Source organism: Rhinolophus sinicus, chromosome 14 (genome assembly GCF_057876585.1).
Source record: "Rhinolophus sinicus isolate RSI-liver-muscle chromosome 14, RSI-T2T, whole genome shotgun sequence".
Taxonomy (NCBI): Eukaryota; Metazoa; Chordata; class Mammalia; order Chiroptera; family Rhinolophidae; genus Rhinolophus; species Rhinolophus sinicus.
The window spans coordinates 70,721,608-70,738,830 of record NC_142514.1 but is presented as its reverse complement, the minus strand read 5'-3'; the positions used below and the strand labels follow the sequence as shown (position 1 = coordinate 70,738,830).

The 17,223-nt window shown below is 36.1% G+C and overlaps 1 pseudogene; it reads right to left on the bottom strand.

Annotated features, from left to right (window-relative positions):
* Window positions 1–11,065: 11,065 nt before the first annotated feature.
* Window positions 11,066–17,151, bottom strand: LOC141572132 (large ribosomal subunit protein eL21 pseudogene; annotated as a pseudogene).
* Window positions 17,152–17,223: the final 72 nt, after the last annotated feature.

The following is a 17,223-nucleotide window of genomic DNA, read 5'->3' as shown; positions in this document are numbered from 1 at the left end:
TAAACAGTCCATAAGGAAGTAGCATTTGTTGCTTCTGGATTGGTTGTGGGCAACAGTCTGGAAAGTTCATGCATAGGCACGATGCCATCGCATCTGGTGGTCCACTGTTCTGTCTAGATAAGTGCTGAAATAGCTGCCTGAAAGTTGATTCAAAGTTTCAACACTCAGGAATACAGGCAGTTTTTTGTTAGTTTTGGTCTGCATGCTCCTAACTGATTAACTTTCTTGATTCGTCCTCCCACTCTCTGGCCTGCTGTAACTTAATTTAGGACATCTCAGATACTCTTTTTCTTGTCACTGAGATTTATTGTATCTAAGCATTGCCATAAAAGTTAAGGCATATGGAGCATAATTTAAACCGAAATTACATGCTTTCCCTTTAAAAAGTGAAACAGTCTACCATTCACATTAAAGAGTATCCTCAACCATACACAATTCCCAAACTGGACATGAAGTCTTATTTCCGAGATGAACATTTTTCTTCTTCCAAAATTTCTGAACAGACCTCTACACTTAAAATAATTTCTCTTCAGAAAGTTAGTTTTGGGGGCATCAAACTCAGATAACATTTCTGTTACCCTACATAACTATAAAATTTATATATAATTCATATAACCAACTTAAATTGATCATCTCTTTTAAATAATTATTTGTAACTTATAAAACTCCTTCATGATATTAAAATTCACTATCTACTTCAACAAAGTCTTTAAGCAAAATGTTTAAAAAGTAAAATCACAACAAAAAAATAAGTATGTTTTGTGTTAGATTTTGTCACAAAAAAAGATAATCAGATTTCAAAGTTTTCTTTTTTATAACAATTCTCTAAAATAGTAGAGGGGCATGTTAGCTAACAAACATACAGAAGTGTTCCACACACACATATATAGTCACGTACACAAATATGTATGATCAGCATGGCAGTTTATAAGCCTGTTGATTTTTTACATAATCAGAATCCATTGGATATTAAATTATTTATGCATATATGATTTATTCTCTATGGACCCATGACAAGGCATTTTGTGAGCAGTTCAAACACATCATTTTTATCTCTAAGGTAAAACATAAGCTAGCACCTTGAAAGCAAAATTTCTTTAGTATAACAGCAATCTATTATTACTTTATTCCAGATGCTACCCCCAATCATATTTTGCGTCATTAAGTGATACAAAATTCTGTCAAACCAATTATCTTATACCTTTTTGCTACTTGGGCTATTTTGGCTATCCATTAGATCAACTTAATATGTGGAGTATAGAAAGCTCTCTTAGCAGCTACTATCAATGTCTCATCCATAAATGGTTATCAATCGTATTGAAAGGGAACAATCTCTAGCATAACAATAACAACTCCTTTTTTGCCATTCAAATATCTTAGGACTATTAAAAGTAAAACTACAGCAACAGTATCCACAAATGGAATTATTTTATCTACATTGGTAGTTCAGAACAATCAAGCTAAACCTATTTTGGGAAGACTATCAAAGCAAGACACTTGGCACCTTCATTTTAATGCTTCAAATGGCGCACTGCAACGGAAACAGGATCATAGCAGAATACTGATCCATGCCAACCAAATGAAGAATGGCACTGGCTAGTTAACAGTCATCACTACTGTCTGCATTGCCAGTTTTCCTAACCAAGAATTGGAAGAAATTCAAAACTTCAAGAGCATAGTTGAAGGTGGCTCGCTGAAGAAAAAGAAAGGAAACCACCTACTATTTTGTTTTGGGGAATTTTGCTCTCTGTTATTGAATCCAGCTAAAGCATTTTATATAATTGTTCTAATGAAACTTGGCAAAAAGTAAAAGAAATTCTATATGAATCAAATGGAATAGACCTGTTTAAAGAGGTAACTCATTTCCACTTTTCTATGATGACAGGTACCTTCCCACTGGTTATTATGTAACTGTGCAACTTTAAAAGCATTTAGGTATTTATTTAAGTTAAATTCTCTTCAGGGCCAGCAGATCTGGTAGAACAAAAGTTAACAGATTTCTTCAGGTGTTTATTACACCTTCCCAAACACATTCAAAATTTCCACTAATTAAATTCTTACAGTATTTCTTTTGTTTTTGTGGGGGGTTTTTTTGGCTTGTATTGACAAATTTCATGATATGCATATCAATTAACAGAAAGAACACCTAGTTCTCTATTTCCTTTCTATGAAATCCAATCAGGTAATCACTTACAGAAATAAAACCAGCTTTTACAGACTCACAAGAGCCAATTGTTAAATTTTCAGGAATTTTGAAAACAGGCTGTTAAAAATGTTAGCTTTATATCAGTCATGGTGAGAGTATTTACACGTGGAAATTGGCAAATGCTACAGATCAGGGTTGTTTTAGCCCTTGGAGAACTAATTGTTAAACATCAGCAGTATCTAAATCCTATGCAGATTAACAGTGAGAGAAATGAAAATATACCTTTAGCTACTAAGTGAGAACAATTCCAAAATGGATTGAGAAAATTTAATTTTATTGAGTCCATTCAGATGTATTTGGGTTATTCATGGTCTGATAGGATCATAATTTTTTCTTCATTTCCTATGTAACAAAATTATACCCATTACAGTAATCCTTGCTTCCACTGTCTTAATAGTAGGATTCCAATGTTTGTAAGTCTTTGTCATTTGATAGTTATTATTACATGTTATTGATTTACTTAAAAAGTCATATATTACAATTTTGCATCCTCCATGTCAGGATTTTACACTACCTATAAGTCAATGCTTAATATTATTTTTCTTGATAATAAAGATGATTTAATCAATAATGAAAACTTACCTCTAGGCTGGTTCTCTTCATCTTTGTCCAAATTCGGTTAGCTAAGGTTTTAATGCTCATTTTAAAGACCAAAATAACTCAGATTTTAGATATTTTAAGTTCTTTGAAAGTAAGATAATTTACTATATGTGAATTTAAATATTTTTTTATTTTAGTGACCCCTTCATAGTAACAATACAGTTTTATCCCATTAGATAACAAGTTAAAATAACAAGTTAAAGCCACTTAATTTGAAATAAGCCAACAGATATCCAATTTCTGGTTAAACTCTGATTATTTGGCTTTAGCCTAAAGAGCCTGGTCCTGTAATTATAATCTAAGTCATCTCTAATACAGGGCATTCTAAAGAAAATTAGTTTGGGAGCATTTGCGATCTTGCTCCCTATCATACAAGGACAGACAAATAAGATCACGAATTCGTCCTAGAGAAAGTGCTATGTACCTCACTGCTGAATATCATTACGCTCACCTTCGAAGTACTCCCCTTGGGAAGCCATGCACTGACACCAGTGCCTAGTTCACCCTTCAAAGCAATTTTGGAACTTTTTCTGGAATGGCCATCAGAGCTGTCGTGGTATTACCTTTGATGTCCTGAATGTCATCAAAAGGTCTTCCTTTCAATATTTCCTTTTTCTTTGGGTAAAGGAAGAAGTCACTGGGGGCCAGATCAGGTGAGTAGAGAGGGTGTTATAATACAGTAATTTGTTTCTTGGCTAAAAACTCCCTCACAGACAGTGCCGTGTGAGCTGGTGCATTGTTGTGATGCAAGAGCCGTGAATTGTTGGCAAAAAGTTCAGGTCATCTAACTTTTTCACGCAGCCTTTTCAGCACTTCCAAATAGTAAACTTGGTTAACTGTCCAGCTGGTACAAATTCATAATGAATAATCCCTCTGATATCAAAAAAGGTTACCAACATTGTTGCAACCAGTTCGCGAACTTAATTGTCAGACTTTGTTATATTGTCAGTTTTGACCCAAATAAACTCATAAAAAATTCTCTAAAAAAATAAATAGATTCATTTGAATAGCTTCCAATGGATCAAAATTTTCTGTATAGTTGCCATATTTAGCAAATAAAAATAGAGGACTCCCAGTTGAATTTGAATTTCAGATATTGTAAATATTACATAGGACATATTTATATTAAAAAATTATTTGTTGGGCCAGCCCGGTGGCTCAGGTGGTTAGAGCTCCATACTCCTAACTCCGAAGGCTGCCGGTTCGATTCCCACATGAGCCAGTGGGCTCTCAACCACAAGGTTGCTGGTTCAACTCCTCGAGTCCCGCAAGGGATGGTGGGCTCTGCCCCCTGCAACTACGATTGAACATGGCACCTTGAGCTGAGCTGCCTCCCGGATGGCTCAGTTGGTTAGAGCACGGGCTCTCAACCACAAGGTTGCCAGTTCAATTCCTCAAGTCCCGCAAGGGATGGTGGGCAGTGCCCCCTGCAACTAAGATTGAACACAGCACCTTGAGCTGAGCTGCCGCTGAGCTCCCGGATGGCTCAGTTGGTTGGAGCGCTTCCTCTCAACCACAAGGTTGCCGGTTGGCACCCTCCACAACTAAGATTGAAAGGACAACAACTTGACTTGGAAAAAAGGCCTGGAAGTACACACTGTTCCCCAATAAAGTCCTGTTCCCCTTCCCCAATAAAATCTTTTAAAAAAAAAATTATTTGTTTTCTACCTGAAATTCAAATTCAATTGGGCATCCTGTATTTTATCTGGCAACAAACTAAGTACTCAGGGTGATCTTAGATTAAACACCCTAGGTCAAGGTGTCTTAACCAGATTAATTTAGACCGTGGGTTTGAGGAAGTTAGTGAACACCTGGAGATTTTTAATAGATGTGTCTGTAGCTTTTTCTGGGGAATAAAAATGTAGCTTTTACCAGTGGCTGTCAAAATCTCTTGGAGAGCTTATAAAAAATTTGTGCCCGACAGGGTTGAGAAGAGTGGTTCGAAGATGCTGTCACTTCTGTTTCATAGAGGGAGGAACATTTTACTATGCATTTATATGCACAGAATGCTTTAGAAGGATACAGAGAAACTGGAAGTAGTGGTTATCTCTGGAGAGGGGAACTAGGAGGCTGGGGTGAAAAGTCTTACTTTTCACTATTACTCTTTCGTACCATTTAATTTTATACATTGTCCATTGTCCTCTAGGCCTCTGAAGTCAGAATTTCTAAATTTTAAGTGGTTGGGCCATAATATATGTGTATGTTTCTGTTTGTTTGTTTTTAATTGCACAGTGTATTTTGATTATACATCGAAATCACTCACACACTCTTCTATGTATGGCATTTGCCAAAAAACAACAAACACTAATACACACACTCCACACTCACACACATACCATCCCCTGTAGTTCCCAGGGAAGACCCAGAACATGAATGACTCACTTCAGCAAAGCTGGAGAAGTTCTGTGTGGAACTGACAGGGGATGAGTCAAACCAGTACACATTCAGGGGTGGTGAGACAGGAAACTGTTCAATGTTTAAGTTGAAGACTCAGGCTCCTAATTAATGTTTTTGGCCACGAGATTGCACTATGGATAATTGAGTACATAGTTGCTTATCCCTCTATTAACTAACCTGCTTTTTCTGCACTTCTAGTAGGTGGGGCCAGGATTAGTAAGGACCTGACACTCCTGGAAACTTCTCTTGTGTTCTGGCATCATAGAAATTTGCCTAGCCTGGTTCAAAGAGGCAGCCCCACCTGTTAAAAATTTACTTCATCCTACCCCTTACCCAGGAAATGTCGTTCAGTGTTCAAGGAGTGACTACAATTCTTCAGGATTAAACCAGCAAAGAGAAAACATGCGCCCAGCTGAGTGTGCACTACCTAGGTCATTCTCCTGAAGCCAACCTGAAAAAAGTGTCTCTTCTTTATCCATGCTTCTCTTCATTTCAGCAAAATTGGCAGGAAAAAAATTTCTTCATAGGCAAACATACAACTGAGAAAAAAATAAATTTTTATTCTCTTTCCTTAGTGTTCTATTTCTGGTCCATTGTGTCCAGAGGAAAGGAATGCCACAAATTACATGACTGCACCACAATTTATACATTTGATTTCATTCACAAAAACTCTGGCCGTTATTATGAACCTGTGTCCTAAAAAATAGTGTCTAAGATTCTTCTATTAACAGTAGTCCTAGGGGTTCTTGGAGATCCTTCTTCAGCCTCCATCTTGGGTAATTTCTGTGGTCATTATGGGTATTTCACTTATTCTTTGGAAGACAGTAGTCCAAAATTTCCCTGGATAATGCTAAATATTTTCTTGGTTAAAAGGATACAGGATAATCACCCTAAAATCCTTACACTGGCATTTTTAAGAAAAAGGAGTAATACAGAACTATGAATTTTGTATTTTTTCTAGAAGGTCAACATTCAAGAATCTTCACGACATGGCCTCTAATCTCTCTCTCCTACCACTCCCGCCATTGTTCCTAAACTCCAACCATACCCAACCGCATTAGTTCTATGACTGCCTGGGTACTCTCTCCTGCCTCTATGCATGTGTTCCTCTCCTTCTGGTGAACTCTTACCAGTTCCCAAGGACTCACCTCACGTGTGATGACTCCAAAAAGTCTTCCATGAATCTCCTTTTCCCTCTTTTTTCCTCTACTGACTTTGTATGTTCTTAGTATTCTTGGTACCCACCTCTGAGCAGATAACAATTCAAATAGCCTTTTAACTTGTCTGTCTCCTTTGAGGACAGGACTATTCCTGGCACAGAATAGGTACTCAATTAATATTTAATAAATGAATATCAAAGATTCTCAAATAAATCAAAATTCACATTCTACATAGTTTTAAAGTTAGCTAAAGATGTAGGGAAGTCATATTTCTGGGAGTGATTTTCAGGTTGAAACACCTCAAATCTTCACTTTTACCTCAAACATCTACTTTCCCATTCTTATTTGCTTTTTCTTTTTTTTTTTTAAAAGATTTTATTGGGGAAGGGGAACAGGACTTTATTGGGGAACAGTGTGCACTTCCAGGCCTTTTATTCCAAGTCAAGTTGTTGCCCTTTCAATCTTAGTTGTGGAGGATGCCGTTCAGCTTCAAGTTGTTGTCCTTTCAGTCTTAGTTGTGGAGGGCACAGCTCAGCTCCAGGTCCAGTTGCCATTTTTCTAGTTGCAGGGGGCACAGCCCACCATCCCTTGCGGGAGTCAAGGAATCGAACTGGCAACCTTGTGGTTGAGAGGATGCTCTCCAACCAACTGAGCCATCCGGGAGCTCAGCGGCAGCTCAGCTCAAGGTGCTGTGTTCAATCTTAGTTGCAGGGGGCGCTGCCCACCATCCCTTGCGGGACTCGAGGAATCGAACTGGCAACCTTGTGGTTGAGAGCCCACTGTCCCATGTGGGAATCGAACCGGCAGCCGTCAGAGTTAGGAGCATGGAGCTCTAACCGCCTGAGCCACAGGGACAGTCCTTATTTGCTTTTAAATTACCAACAAACTAGAATTAAAATATGATTTAAAAGAAATCTTAAAATGAAAATTATTTATGAAATAATGTTCTTAATTGTATTCTTTTTTTGTACAGTAAAATTGGCAAGAGCTAATTATGTTAGATGTATAAAATGCACAGAAATTTTTGTAGATTTTTAAAAAATTAATAAATCCCCTTACACTTAAAAAGTTTTCTTGAAATTGCACATAAAAATGGCATCAGTTAGTTACCATTTTAAAAATTGTTCAGAAATCCAGGTTAAAAGAAACTCTTTAAAAATTAATAAAAGGAATTCAGAAAAACCAAAGCAAGCACGAGTTCCATATTCTTGGCAAAAGATCATCAGAGTTGAGTCAAGTGCTTATTAAAGAGTGAGTAAGCAAAAAGGAAGCAAGCTTAAGGCTGATTTTTTTTTTATATATAGTATGGAGAAAGTCAATTCAACTATGACTCCCAAACTTATAATCCAAACATGTTATCTTTTTCTACTGTTGCTTTCCTAAAAAATTATACTTGCAAATACATAATTAATTAAAATAATACATTTAAATGTATTTAAGTACGAGATATAATTTGGCAAGGCTTACAGATAAGACCATCTGTGAAAATATATAATCATAAACTTCAAGAAATAGTAAACAAGTTCATCTACATTCAAGCACAGAAGTTATGAAGTACAGAAATAATTTTAGAATACAACACCTCTTGTTGAAAACCACACAATTAGACGTTTAAAACCACAAATCTTGGTTTTCAAACATTTGGGGACAAGGATGCATGGTTTTTGTGGCTTTTTTTTTTTTTATCTTTTACCAAGCATACTATGAAGAGGTAGGAACAGGAACACTTGATTGTGTTTGTTTTCTAAAGGTTGAATATGTTTATGTTTCTCTAGCTTGATGGCAACGTCTTCAAAGGTTTGGATCAGGTCAGTCACAAGGCAGATTAATATAAGCTTTGAGGTTGATTAATTGATTTTAAAGTGTCAGGGATCATCTCTAAGCCTATATAATCTGCTTCACTTCAAGCAAATTGTTTGTTTATCCCTTACTTTAAATTCCCCTAAGAAAGGGGAGTTTTAAACTCCCCAGAAAACACAATACATTTTGGATAATGCTGAAACTATCCCCTATTATAATCAAATGTGTTCGGGTTTTGTCAAAACCATGCAACTCTCTACATATTAAAGGATTCTAATGGAATTTTTTAAATAGCATTTTTTCCAGAAAAATTCTACTAAATGATAAACTTTGCTAAATATGGATATGCTCCACTTTACACAAACCTGATATAGTTTTTATACCTGATATAAAAACTCTGAACATAAAATACCCATGTTGTCACTGCATAGTAGGAAAGCTATAGCCTCTTTAACGAATAGTGAGGCATCAACTGGATCCTGATGTAAAAAAAATGAATCTTCACCCCTACTTCATATGATACACAAAATTCAATTCCAGGTAGATTTTAGATCTAACTGTGAAAATTAATATAATGAAGCTTCTAGAACAAACCATATGAGATTATATTCAAGACTTGCTGTAGACAGAAATTTTTTTAAAAGGATACAAGGAGCACTAATCATAAAGGAAAAAAAAAAGATAAATTAGAGGACATTAAAGTTCATCAAAAAGTGCTTTTAAGAGAATGAAAAGGCAAAGCCAGAATGGGAGACTAGATAAGCATACACATACCCAACAAAGACTCATATCTAGAATATGTAAAGAATTCCCATAAAACAATAAGAGCACACGATAAAAAACTGGCAAAATGCAAGAATCATCACTTCACATATCATTCAAATAGTCTAAAAATACATTTAAAAGTGTTTAACCTTATTAGATTTCATAAAAATGCACATTAAAGCCCTCAATGAAATACTGTTACATGTCTCTCCGAATGGCTAAAATTAAAAAGATTGACAATACCGAGTGTTGAGAAAAATATGGAACAATGGAAATTCTCACATGCTGCTGGTGAAAGTGTCAATTGCTACAACTTTGAAGAACTATTTGGCAATATCACACACTATATGATCCAAGAATTCTACTCCCAGATATATACTCAAAAGCAATACATTCATTTGTGTACCAAAAGGCACGTACAAGGATGTTCATAGCAGCAATTATTTGTAATAGTTAAATACTGGAAATAACCCAAATTTCCTTCAGTAGTAGAATGGATAAATAAAGGTACATTCATATAATAAAATACATTACCATAGAGAAAAAGAATAAAATATATCTACAAGCAAAAGAACAAAACATATTGAAAGAAGCCAGACACAAAAATATATAATACATAATTACATTTATAAAATTTCTCAAAACAGGAAAACCTAAATTACAATGCTGAAAGTGACGATACTGTTTATCTCGTAATGATTAGGAGGGAACACAAGAGGTCTTCTGGGATACTGGCAATGTTCTTTCATTTTATCTGGGTGATGCTTATACAGGTGTTTTCACTTTTTATTTTAACTTTTAAATTTTCAATTACAGTTGACATAAATATTATATTAATTTAAGGTGTACAACATAGTCATTAGACATTTATATGTAACTTACAAAATCTATTTTCTGTTACCCATCTATAAATCTATTACCCATCCGACACCAGTAAAGTTCGCGAACTTAATTGTCCAACCTTCGTACATAGTGATTACAATATTATCGACTATATTCCTATCCCAGGTGTTTTCAATTTTTGATGATACTCAAACTGGTGGTAGATTTGTGCACTTTATATATATGCTATACTTTAATTTTTAGAAAGTTTATTTTAAAAAAAGAACTTATATCTTGGGGATCTTATTTACCTTGTAAAATAACTCTGATTTCCAAAAGGAATGCCGGACTATTTACAATTTCTTTCAATAGTCACAGAACTTTTCAGAAACGTGTCTACTGAATAACTTAAGTTGCACCAATGCAAACCATTATTAAAGGTAAGGGAGTTTAATCATTGCATTAGTTTTTACTGCCATCTAATGGTAAGAATGCTACACTATACAGAAGCAAATAACCTGTTCCCTCGGTGAGCAAAAGAACATTGACTTTGGCTACAATTTGCAGGACTGCTTTTCTGTAGAATTTATCATCTGCAAATACTCGTTAAATATTTAGACGTGATATAAATATTAGGTGTAATATTAGGACATGTAAATATTAGGACATGGTGTAAATATTATGACATTCATTTAGGATAGTTAAATCTGAAATAAAACAGAATTTTCCATTTCTTTGTGTAAGAAGTTCATGCCCAAATTAATATTTTTATTCTTTCTCTTGACCATACTTTACACTTTTTACAGATTACAATCCACATAGTATAGCAAATATCAAACAACACTGTATATATGTATATATATATGTGTATGTGTATATGTATATATACATACATATATATATTCCTGTTACCGTGAAAATCTAAAATGAGAAATAGACTTTCATATGTGTAATTCAGTGCTTTGAACACAGTACAAGCCATGTTCAGTACAAAGCATTGGATTAACGTACTGTTTAAAGCAGTCTACTTGGACTGTGGCTTTTCGGTGGGATTTGTAGGCAGGGCCTATGTGGCAAGTTGCTATAGTCTATCCTAGACGGAACATGTACTGTGATGAAATCTACAACTAAAAGAGAAAGGTAGAGAATTCTAAGGTGAGACTTCTAGGTGAGAATAAGCCCTTTAGAGGCTCAGGAATTAGTCATTTTTGAAAGCAAAGAATTTCCCTGGGCAGAACCCTCTGAAAGAATCTTTAAGATAACTAGTAAACTTTTTGGTAGATTTCAACAATTTCTATGGAAAACCCTCAATGGAGAGAAAATTGGAAAAGAAGAAGTTCTGGTCATATTTCTTCTAGCACCCTACTCCTTATCAAATCCAGTTTGATTACCAAGTAGTCAAGGTGAATGTAATTTCATCCTCCAGCAAAATCCCCCAACCCCTTATATTATTTTTAATCCAAACAGGACTAATCAATTGTTTTATTTATATTAACAGCTTTATTGAGGTATAATTGACATACAATACAGTACATATTTAAATCATTAAACCATCACAACAATCAAGATAATGAATATATCCATTACCCCAAAAAATGTTCATGTGATCCTTTGTAACCCAAACCCTCCTTCCCCCTATCCTGCTCTGTCGCTAGGCAGTCACCAATTTGCTTCTGTTCCTTACAGATAAATTTGTGTTCTAGAATTTTACATAAATGGAATCATGATATATATATTCTTTATTGTCTGGCTCCTTTCACTCAGTGTAATGATTTCAATTCACCTATGTTATTGCTGTATAAATAGTTAATAATTCCTTTTTTTGTTGAGTAGTGTTGTATTTGTGTGGATATAGCACAATTTGTTTATGCATTCACCTGTTGATGGACATTAGGTTATTTTTTGGTTTACAAATAAACTATTTGTAAATATTACGAATAAAGCTACAATGAACATATGTGTAAAAGAATTTTGTGTGACTATATGCTTTCATTTGGGGAGAATGATTCTTTAAAACGTTTTGCCAGACTGAGGACTGGCCCCCCAAAGATGTCCATGTCCTGTGATTATGTTACCTTATATGGCAAAATGTGCTTTGCAGAGGGGATTAAGTTAAGGATCTTGAGATGGGGAGATTAGCCTGACTATCTTAGTGGTTCTAATATAATCACAAGCATTTTTATGAGGGAGGAAGTAGCGTTAGTCAGACAGAAGATAAAGTGACTGACAATGGAGCAGGGGGACACAGAGAGAGAGAGGGGAAGATGCTATGCTACTACTGGCAGCTTCAATAAGCTAGGAGGCAAAGAAATGAAGTCTCGCCAGGAGCCTTTAGAAGGAAGCAGCCCTGCCAACACCCAGTGAGATTGATTTTTGGACTTCTGACCTCCAAAACTATAAGATAATAAACCTATGTTGTTTTTAATCACAAAGTTTGCGGTAACTTGTTACAGAAGCAATAGAAATTATGTAATAGAATGTAATGACTAGGTCATTTAGTAGGTTTATGTTTAACTTTTTAAGATCTTCCACAGTGTTTTCAAAAAAGAGGAACTCTGAATATATCTGAAGCTCTGTATAGCACTCTCTTTGCCAGGAAGTGCTCTCCTCACCAGGTTCTGCCATGTGAAATTTAGCCACCTTGCTTTCCCTGAGTTCTCAACTCTTTATCTCTACTCAGGGAGATGGTCAGGGTCTATTTTAGTTCCCCCTCCTTGTGTTGTGGCCTGGAAACTCTCTACAGTCACTGAAGCCATTTAGGGCTCGCCTCATTTTTTTCCCCTTCACACTGCTTGTCATCTCATGTCTCAAGATCCTGTGTGGCAGGCAGAAGAATAGCCTCCCTCCAAGTGTCCATGTACTCGTTTCCAGAGTCGGTGACTATGTTATCTTATACGGCAAAAGGGACTTGTAATTGTCATTACATTAAGGGTCTTTTTATTTTCTTTAAATGTCTTTGGGGGAGAGAACAGCACACTTCTTCTCAATTAAGAGAAATAGTTTTAATAGTACAGAGGTCTTTTATTTACACTTATCGTGCCATAAATTCATAGGGACTGGTTTCCAGCAGCTCAGGTTCCTTTCCATTGGTTCTCACAAAGTGTGCTTCTCTGGGTGGGGCAGGCTGGCCTTTCAGTTGAACCCAGGTACCTTTCTCTTTGGCTTCCTTCTTTTTTGATCATTTTCCTTCACCCATTTCAGGAAGCTATCTCGGCTTGTAGAGTGCTTAATATGCTCAATACGAACATTAATTCTCTTGGCAAGAATCTTACCCTTAACTTGTTTACAACAATGCCAACTGCATGCTGGGTAACATTGTAGACCCTTCCAGTTTTGCCATGGTAACATTTGTGGGGCATTCCTTTTTGAACAGTGCCCATTCCCTTGATTTCTACCATATCACCTTTCTTGTAGAATTGCATGTACGCGTATGTGGCCAAAGGAGCAACTCCATGTTTTCTAAAAGGCATAGAGAACATATAGTGGATGCCTTTCCTCTTTCCATTTGTGTTGGTCATTTTGACAAATTATTGGAAAATGGAGGTCCCAGGTGAAAAGGCAAATTAAGGGTCTTGAAATGGGGAGATTATCCTGGATTATCCAAGTGGGCCCAATGTACTCGTCTGCACAGGGGTTGTCAAGAGTTTCATTAAACTACTCCATTGGTATTGCTAACTCAGCATCCATTTTGTTTGGCCTGTGAGGCCCTAAACTGATACCAGCCCCTCATGCAAGTGCATACCTGAAATAGCAGACCACAGAGTTATAAGTAAATGTTAAGCCCTGATATGACTTCCCCAATAGCTCTTGTGAGCAATAGTCTCCCCCACCTTTCAGGGCCTTCCCTTTGTGTGTGCCCCTTAGGTGAGACCTCTGTGGGGCTTACCAATACCCCTTTTTAACATTTGAATTGACCAATCTGGCCTCAGTGCAGGATCCAAAGCACTCTACCCACAGACCCTAATAAAGATTGTGCCCCAAGTCCTGTAGCTCTCACTGCCTGCACCCTGTCTTGACCTCCCCTTGTGGACTCTCAAGACATGCTGTGTACTTCCTCAAGTACCCATGAGTAATAAACGTCTCCATTTTAATTTCTTTTGTGGTCTTTTGTTGAACTGTGGCTTACCATTAGGTACCCTGTACTCTAGTTAACAAGCGTTCATTTCACAAGGTCATAATAGAGGATCCTTACAAATGAAATAAGATGCAGGAGAGTTAGTTGGAGAAGGAGATATGATGACAGAAGCAGAGCTGTTTTTCAAGATGGAAGGGAGCCATAAGCCAACGTATACATAAACCAATTTTCCAGCCTCACAAGCTGGAAAAAGAAAGGAAACAGATTGTCTCCAAAATCCTCCTGCAAAGACTTCAATTTTAGTCCAGTGAGATCCATTTTAGACTGACAATCAGAAATGTAAGATAATAAATTGGTGTTATCTTAAACCACCAAGTTTGTGGTAATTTGTTACAGCACCAACAGAAAAGTAATATACCTTCTAATATATATTTTGTCCAGTTTTTGTTTAAGGTGAGTGTGAATCCACTCTCTTTACCTCAACCTGGCCTGAAGCAAAAGTCCCTGTCAGTTCTGCCTTTCCCTTTTTGTGTTAATGCAAGCCCACAATTCTAGTCAGGAATTAATTGAGTAAATTTAAAACCTCTTCTGCAAAGATCAGATAAATTGAAATTAAAAGTTGAGTGGCTTGTACATACAGAGAAATACTAATACGAGTATAACAAAGACAAGCTAAATACATAAAACTAGAATAGAAAAACTTTACTATGTAACTATTAAAATACACATATAATGGATGGAGAGAACTATAATGTATACAGTAAACATGAAGTCAAAATATTCCTATCCCTAAAGCTTTCAAAGTAGATTTTTTGTTACAGCTGTGAGATAACTTTAAAGAAGACAAATCAGAAGGAAAATAAGTGAAACATTTATATTGGCTCCTCAGTGGAGGGTTGTCTTCCTGGACCCACACTTTAAGCAGTCCAATCGATTCCTAATTCTAGAGGAAAAGAAGTAGGTCATTTCATCCAATATAGAATAGATCAAAGTCAGTATATGAAAATATTCCCTTGGCTTGCAATTCCTTTGCGGAGGATTTTGCCATCACCCTAATTTTTAAAATTGTGGTTACAAAATTATAAAATTTACCATCTTAACTATTTTTAAGTGCAAAGTTCAATGGTATTAAACTTGTACATTGATAACGTTGTGCAACCATTATCACCATCCATTTCTATAACTATTTTTATCCTGAAAAACTGAAACTCTATATCTATTAAAACAATCCTCCCTGCCACACACACCTCAGTCTGGGAACTACCATGCTGCTTTCTATCTCTATGACTTTGATTACTCCAACTACCTCATATAAGTGGAATCACAGGGTATTTGTCTTTTTGTGACTGGCTTATTTCACTTTGCATAATGCCCTTAAGGTTCATCCATACTGTAATATGTGTCAGAATTTCCTTCTTTTTTAAGGCTAAATAATGTTCCATTATACGTATACCACATTACTTTTCCATTTATCGGTAGATGGGCACTTAGGCTGCACCCACATTTAAACTACTGTGCACAATGGGTAATGAATGATGTTATAAATATGAGTATACACATAACTCATTAAGTCCCTGCTGTCAGTTCTTTTTCGTACATACTTAGAAGTGAAATCGCTGAATCATATGATCATTCTCTGGTTAATTTTTTGAGAAATCACTATACATTGTTTTCCACATCAGTTGTACCATTTCACATTCCATCAACAGTACACCAGGGTTCCAATTTCTCTACATCTTCTCCAATGTTTGTTATTTTCTGCTTTTTTGATGATAGCCATCCTCATGGGTGTGAACTGGTATCTCATTATAGTTTTGATTTGCGTTTCCCTAATGATTATTGATGTTGAACATCTTTTCATGTGCTTATTGACCTTTTGTATATCTTCTTTGTAGAAACGTCTATTCAAATCGTTTGTCCATTTTTAAATCAGGTTGTTTGTTTTTTCATTGTTGAGTTTTAAGAGTTCTCTTTTGCATATAATCTGGATATTAACCCTTATCAAGTATGTGACTTATAAATATTTTCTCCCATTCTGTGGGTGGTTGCCTTTTCACGCTGTTGATAGTATCTTTGATGCATAAAATTTCTTAATTTTTATGAAATTTGTCTATTTTTTCTTTTGTTGCTTCTGCCTCTGGTGTCATATCTAAGAAATCATTGCCAAATCCAATGTTGTGAAGTTTTGCTCTACATTTTCTTCTAAGAGTTTTATAGTCTTAGGTCTTACATTTAAATCTTTCGTTCATTTTGAGTTAATTTTTATATATGGTGTTAGGTAAGGGTCCAATTTCATTCGTTTGCATGTGGGTATCTAGTTTTTCCAGCATCATTTTTGAAAAACTGTTCTTTCCCCATTCAACAGTCTTAGCACCCTTGTTAAAAATCATTTGACCATATGAGCAAGGGGTTTTTCTTGGCTCTCTATTTTATTCCATTGGTCTATCTGTATGTGTTTATGCCATTACCATATTCTTCTTTTCTTTTTATAACAATGTCTTCTTTTACTTTTTTTTTAAATTTTATTGGGGAAGGGGAACAGGACTTTATTGGGGAACAGTGTGTACTTCCAGGACTTTTTTCCAAGTTGTTGTCCTTTCAATCTTAGTTGTGGAGGGTGCTGTTCAGCTTCAAGTTGTTGTAATTTCAGTCTTACTTGTGGAGGGCGCAGCTCAGCTCCAGGTCCAGTTGCTGTTGCTAGTTGCAGGGGGCGCTGCCCACCATCCCTTGCGGGACTCGAAGAATTGAACTGGCAACCTTGTGGTTGAGAGCCCACGCTCCAACCAACTGAGCCATCTGGGAGGCAGCTCAGCTTAAGGTGCCATGTTCAATCTTAGTTGTAGGGGGCAGAGCCCACCATCCCTTGCGGGACTCAAAGAATTGAACCGGCAACCTTGTGGTTGAGAGCCCACTGGCCCATGTGGGAATCGAACTGGCCGCCTTCGGAGTTAGGAGCATGGAGCCACCAGGCCGGCCCCATTACCATACTCTTTTGATTGGTGTAGCTTTGTAGTAAGTTTTGAAATCAGGAAATGTGAGTCCTCCAGCTTTGTTCTTTATGTCAAGATAGCTTTAGCTATATCAGGTCCCTTGAGATTCCATATGAATTTTAGACTAAGTCATTCTATTTCTGCTTAAAATGCCATTGACACTTTGATAGGGATTGCATTAAATCTGTAGAGCACTTTGAGTAACGTTGATATCTTAATAATCTTAAATCCTGTAATCCCATCAACACAGGGTACCTTTCCATTTATTTATATCTTCTTTGATATCTCTCAGCAATGATTCATAGTTTTCATTGTGCAAGTTTTTCAACTCCTAAGTCAATTCCTAAGTATTTTATTCTTTTTGATGTTGAGATATATATATATATATATATATATATATATATATAT